Here is a 7,225-nt window from a genome sequence, read left to right as displayed (position 1 = left end):
TACATTTATTACATTCCTTAATCACAACATCAAATTAATGATTGGGAGAGAATCAACAGGATAAACCCAAAACTGTTCTTCTCCCTAATTTTGATAAAAATAGTCCAAATGAGGTTATGAAAACACTTTTATAAAGATCACAAAAATTTACAGTCCAAATATACATTATACTAAAAATTTTGTATCTCGGTTGATCAGAAAGATGAAACAAATTATAATTATTACACTTGAAAATGCATTAATAAATTGAAAAATATTGACTGGAAGGTCACTGGCAAGCGGGGACTGGCATGCCAGCTTTAAGCGGTGCCCTGTTTACACGTTGCCAGCTACTGGAACAAGTATTTTTTGGTGTAGTTCCACAGCGAGCGTGGCTTATGTCAGAATTGTGCAGATCTTGGCTTTTTAAACAAATGCAGAAACGCCACAAAGAGTTGCCGTTCAAAAGTGAGTATGTGGAATATCTATGGTTTTGTGTGAAGAACTTTTGGAAATATGTACCTACGAGATACAGCGGAAAGAACGAGAAACGTGGATACGATAGTAGATGATTTTGGGAGCATCAGAGACAATTATAAGAAAGCTTCATGCTACTGACCCACAAGAGTATAATAATAATAATTATTATAATTTATTCGACCAAAAACAAATATTGTACAAACAAATTGAAATAAAATAACATAACTGGTGTAGGAAACACCCACGCATGCACAATACATGTTTATCATCATAGTCTAAATGAAGCCCCAAAGGTATTCCTGTGATAAAGCTGTGATAAGGCTGACATGAAGCTGGCACGCCAGTAAAACATAAATGGAACTGCCAGCTGCTGGCGCGTCCTTGGCTTGCTGGCTACTCCAGTTACTGGCGTGAGCCGTTTACACAGTGCCAGTCGTTGGCATCCAGTGACTGGCTACCTTAACTGGCAAGCCGACTGGCACCGTGTAAATCAACCTTAAATCTAACAATGTGTTTTCATAATCATATAGGCAAACGCACACAGTAACAGACAGACTGAGGAAAAATCCCTTCCCGCAGGTGTTCAAATGTTCGAAAGACGTCTGTCTATCTTCATATATCTATCTACTCACGTCTGCATCATTGCCACTGACTTTACAACATGAATCTTACTATATAGTTTAAGCTCAACTGAAGATGATGCCATGAGCTTCGAAACTCTGGGTTTTAAACATCAAGTAGAAAAGACAAAATATTGTGTTTTTATATGATTTTAGGAAAATTCTACAACATTTATTAATTTATTTAATGATATATGAAACACAATTCATTAAAATGACTGGGAAGGACTAACAAGCACAGCCCAAAACTGTTCCTTCCCCGAATTTCGATTCATACACTAGTTCAAAAAGTAAGATATGCTTCGTTCACTTTTGAGTTTGTTACCAATTCTCAGTGCTAACACTTGAAAGCATCTCTGAATACAGATTCAAATCCAATTTGAAATTTTAATGTATTTTATCAAAAACATACACAATTATAATAATATAATATTATAACATCTAAAAATAATACAATTCAAATATATAAAATTCTCTCAAAACTGCAGTATATTTTTTATGTCCATCTATGTTTAAGGAGTAGCCTACAAGGTAAAACCTGTGCGTAGATCCAAGTTGCAGGATATATTTATTCAATATAATCATAGAGAAACAAGAGCGTAAGTAGATATCCATGGTATAGGGCATTTATGTCGCAACTTTCACTGTTATCTCAAGCCGAATACTGTCGATTATTATAAATTTTTACTGTTTTGTTGGGGTGAGAGTATGAACGGCACAATTTGAGAGACTACCAGCGTCACACAGCTGCATAGGAAAGAACTACGTGAACTATCGGCTTGGGATAACAGTAAAAGTTGCGACATAAACGCCCTATACCATGGGATATCTACTTATGCTATCGTTTCTCTGTGATATACGGTAATCTAAGAACTTACAACCAAATTAAGAACAAGGATTAGTGAATATACACACAAAATTAAATTTACACAGATGCAAGAGTATGTTTTCATTGCAAACATTTCTGAATACAGCAATCAATTTAACAATTTCAATTTCTTAATTTTTTGAAATAGAATGTGTTGTTGCAAAACGTCTTAATGCAGTGTTTTATTTATAGATTCGTGTTATTTGTTGTTTTAAAATGTGGTGTAGGTTGTTGGTTCTTTTCAATTTCAATTTCTTCATTTTTTGAAATAGAATGTGTTGTTGCAAAACTTCTAAATGCTGTGTTTTATTTATTGATTAGCGTTATTTGTTGTTTTAAAATGTGGTGTGTTGTTGTGTAGATTGCTGGACTGGCGCTGCCTGTGGTGTCGTGCTACAGTTCACACCGCATGTCGACCGAGCTACCCGGTCGTCTGTCCACTGGGGCCCTGTCGGGTCAGCGTCGTGCCGCCTATTGCCTTACATAGTATTGGTCAGTATCATACCATTTTATACAAAATGCGCATCACTGAGATGATTGGCAAAGAAAATTCAAGCAAACTTCAACTATATCTCTCCCGAATTCAGAAAAATAACTATATCAGAAAGCAAATATCCCGGGCTGACAAATAATTTTTGAATAGTAGCGCTCATCGAACATTCATTTAGCTGTTCACCCTGTTGTCAATATTTGCAGTAGCAGAAGTCTTCGGGGTGAATTACAGCATTTTAATTTGGATTCTCGTTTAATTATAATAAATAAATATTCATTTGAAAAACATCTAGAACAAATTAGAATTGCGCCATATTTCATCTGACAAAGGGTCTCACCTCTGTTATAGTCAGTACAAAATTACTTCTGACTTGGAGGAATATGCGACGCAGAGAAATGGAGGGAGATCAGCCAATTACAGTGATTAATAGAGTCATAGGTAGAAGCGCAGTTGCCAATTTGTCAGTCGTCTGACTACTTTCAGTCAGGAAACTTAGCATGTGTAGCATGAACACATGAACAGTCTATAGAAGTTGGAGAACGCTGGCAGCTTCAAAACGGCAACATCGCGCCTCTGTATCCCTCCCGCTGTATGCTTTCTCTGCTGCGCATGTCCATCCCAAGTAAGAAGTAATCTTGTTCAGAGTATTGGCTGGCCACCAACAGTCGTTAAACATTATTGTGTCATCACAGCTGTGATCACAGGGAAACGCTTAGAGCAAACTTTTTAGAGGTTAGTTTTATGTCTCTCCAATATTTTTTGTTCATTTTTCTTAGCTGATCTATTTGAGGTTGAATTATGTTTTATTATTATAATTTGTAACTTTCCAGTGGTTTGTTTGTTTTTTACAATGCAAATGACACTAATGTAATAACATTGGCTGATAAAATAAGGTAGTTCTTGTGCTATTTTTCTTCCAAATTTATAGGTGACAAAGTTCAAGATAAGGTTATTGTTATTTATAAAGCTATTTTAAAGAGGTTATTGGTTGTTTATTTTATGTTAGAAACCTCTCGCTGATGATGAACATGTGTATCTGCATGATAGACATGCATGACATGCATGTTCTACCGTTAGTGGCCAGCCTTAATATGCAAGCTATGAACAGTTCACACCAAAAGATATTTTGTGATTCTATTTGTATTTTATAACATTTTGAGCTGTGTTCGATTGTCATTGTCTCAGAGCTCATGTACTGCCTGAGATGGAGTGACGGTTACGTTGGAAACTGTAGCAGTGATGACGCGTATTATGTAGCGTCGTAGACGCGACGCCATATGCTACACCGGTTTCAAATGGATAGATTCAAATCAAATTGATCAAATCAGATTGATTAACATTTCTTACAAAATACATCGATCAAGCTACGTCACTACCTCCGTAAACAAAGCCATAGTGCATTCGTGTGACGTCAGCACAGGTAAGGCTCCTACACCAATAAAAACATTATAGTGAGGTCCACATTATAGTGAGGTCCACGTTATAATGACAGTATTTGATCAACTTTGGTTTTGCTATCCTTGTCTATCATTCGACAAAGCCGGTGGTACTATCCTTTTCTAGGTCCAAAACGGTGCCAATACTGTTTTTGACAGTGTAGAAATATGATTAATTAATGCAGAGAATCGGCATCGCTATTCTTCTATCTTTATCCACTGTCATTATAACGTGGACCTCACTATAGCTGATATAGATCAGCTGAAATCAACGAATTTTTGAAGGAGCCCTACCTGTGCTGACGTCACACGAATGCACTGCGGCTTTGTTTACGGAGGTAGTGTCTACATTCGGCGGTTTGAAACGGCCTGCCAGTGCGTTACCAATATATTCACTTTCGAAGAGAGTGAATATACATTATTTTGGATCCATCTGTTTTTCAGGAGTCACTTAATTCACTAAATCAATGTTAATATTCTTAGATGGACCTTAATGTATCTGATGTGATTTTGTTGTGTTTTTGCAGGGACTGATGACGCGTGGGAAGCGATTAGGCCGACTGGATGTTCCCCTTTGCTAGTATTCGTGAACTCCAAGTCGGGTGACAATCAGGGTGTCAAGTTTCTGAGGCGATTCAAGCAACTGCTCAATCCGGCTCAAGTGTTCGACTTGATCACCAATGGACCTGGGCCTGGGTCAGTACCATTATACTCTTAACTGGTCTTAATACTTTTCAAACTATTCTTAATACTCGAACTTTACTCTTATACCCTTAGTACTATATGCTCTTCTAGTATTCTTTATACTCGAATTATTCTGTCTAGTACTAGCAGGAGAAATTTTCATATCCGTGTTTATTTTTTGGAGTGCAAACTGAAATCATACCACATGCTAAATCTATATACTAATTTAATCAATATTGCACTCAATCATATTTGAGTTAGTTTTTTTTTTATCTATTCATCAACAACTCAAACAACATAGAATGGTTGTGAGAAAATTGGCTTAGCCCTCACCTACTCATACTCCATTCCCGATTTTTTATTGAAAACGAATTCAAATTCAAATATTCTTTATTCCATAAAAAACAAAGGTTACATTGAAATACAGACCATGTTACTGGAATACCCCTATAAGACTATTCGTCTGAGTGTAGGGGGTGGGTTCCTGTTACAGTGGGTAGCCAATAGTCTACTCATAATGTCCATAATATACTAGAATGTCCGACTTTGTTAACAAGAAGAAGGTAAATATAAAATAGTTTGTATTATAATTATGAAATTAAATTATTACATTGTTCTATTTTACATAGGAATGTCAGCGCAATGTCTTAACTTGAGTTTATTACTGAGTTAAACTTGAATATCTTTTTGAATTGAAGTATTTGAATGAAATACAAGCTTACTATAAGAGTAGCTTTTTCAAAAAATAACACTGACACAAGTTAAAATGTAGTAAGCTTCCTACAAGTTGATAAACAGAAAAAGATTGATCAGAGTAACATATACAGAGACGAGAATTGAACTATGAATAAATTCTTATGATTCCATAAGTGGGTATTTTATATCTACTTACGTATTGTAAGAAATCAATTTCAATATCTTATTGTAAGATTTGAAATTTTGGTTTCTTATTGTAAGAAATCAAATTCAAATAAGGTTTGGTACTTGGAAAATATTAAATGAATCATGATTTACATTAAATTTGTGTTATGCGTGATGTGGTATTCCATAATGAAGAAATTGTTGACCACTTTTCATAAAATATCCTATTTGTGTTTGAAAAAACAAATATAAATTGTCAACCCCTCTCTATAAAATATTCTATTTCCATGTTTGTTGATTTAATAAGTAATAAATGTATTCACAGAAAGAAGTTTAAATTTCTGATAGTCGTAACAAATGACCGATTGATAGCATGAAAGTGATTGAATGAACATGAATGAAACCTAACCCAACTTGTAACTCAACCTAACCTACTTCGACCCATTTGTTAGACTGAAGCTGTTCCGTCACTTTGACCCGTTCCGCATCCTGGTGTGCTCGGGTGATGGCTCGGTGGGTTGGGTGCTGTCGGAGATCGACCGTCTAAACATGCAGCACCAGTGCCACGTGGGTGTGCTGCCTCTGGGCACCGGCAACGACCTGGCAAGGGTGCTCGGCTGGGGTTCCGCCTGCGACGACGACACACATCTGCCGCAGCTTGTCGACAAGTACGAGAAGGCCAGCACCAAGATATTGGACAGGTGAGCAGAGCAGCCAATGCAGTCAACATCTAACTAAAATCAGATTGAATTGCAATGTATAGGCCTATACTAGTTCAAAAAGTAGGTGCTGACTCTTATTGGAGATGAACTGAGGGTTGGGCATCGAGTGCTGCTGTGTAGTTTGTGAAGTGAACAACAACAAGACTTAACCTATTTTGGACAGTGTGTAACGTTATCTAAATTTGGGAGAGGAATAGCACAAGGCTACCTATTTTTTCTATCATTTTAATGATGTACTCATTGTATGAATCAATAAAGAATAAATGTTGGGTTTGTCTATAGCTTTTTGAATCATCACAATATGAATGAATGATTTATTTGCCAAAAACAAATTACAAAAAATCTGGTGTGGCACACTCACACAACTTTCCTTGCCGTTACGAAAATTCATCACCTGACGCTAGTCTTCCCACGCATCTCAAGTCTACTAATCAAAGATTTGAGCCAGCTGGTGACAGGGCAATAACGCTGGAAACACACGAGGTCTGCTATCTCTTCATAGTGAATGATTTAATAGAATCAACAATAATTTGCAATTGAATAATCACATTTTCTCGAATTTGAAGCTCATTTTCAATTTTAGGTGAAAATGTTACTGAACATCAATTGTAGTGATTTTCATGCTCAATCTACACCACTTGATTTTTTTTGTTTAAATTGTATCTGAAGGCTGATAATTGGAATCTAAAATCAAACTTTGCACAGATGGGGCGGAGCTCCTGAAATTTTTACAGATATGGGATTTGTGGCAGTTGATAGAGCTTATCGATGACTATTTCAGGTATAACTTTAATAAAAATCGTGGAGCCGTTTTCGAGAAAATCGCGAAATACCCTGTTTATGACAACATTTTCGTCATTTTTGCCGCCATCTTGAATCGCATTCGATCGAAATTGTTCGTGTCGGATCCTTATATTGTAAGGACCTTACGTTCCAAATCTCAAAAGTCATTCCGTTGATTGGGAGATGAGATATCGTGTACACAGACGCACATACACACACACACACACACACACACACACACACACACACACACACATATACGTACGTACGTACATACCTACATACCTACATACGTACAT

At 36.5% G+C, this 7,225-nt stretch overlaps 1 protein-coding gene across 8 annotated transcripts in view; it reads left to right on the top strand.

Moving 5' to 3' along the window:
• LOC111052380 (diacylglycerol kinase eta) overlaps positions 1–7,225 on the top strand; it is a 260,041-nt gene that overhangs the window by 194,021 nt on the left and 58,795 nt on the right. The window lies entirely within an intron of this gene.

This window comes from Nilaparvata lugens, chromosome 13 (assembly GCF_014356525.2).
Source record: "Nilaparvata lugens isolate BPH chromosome 13, ASM1435652v1, whole genome shotgun sequence".
NCBI classification, from domain to species: Eukaryota; Metazoa; Arthropoda; class Insecta; order Hemiptera; family Delphacidae; genus Nilaparvata; species Nilaparvata lugens.
This window is presented reverse-complemented; position numbering and strand designations above follow the sequence as displayed.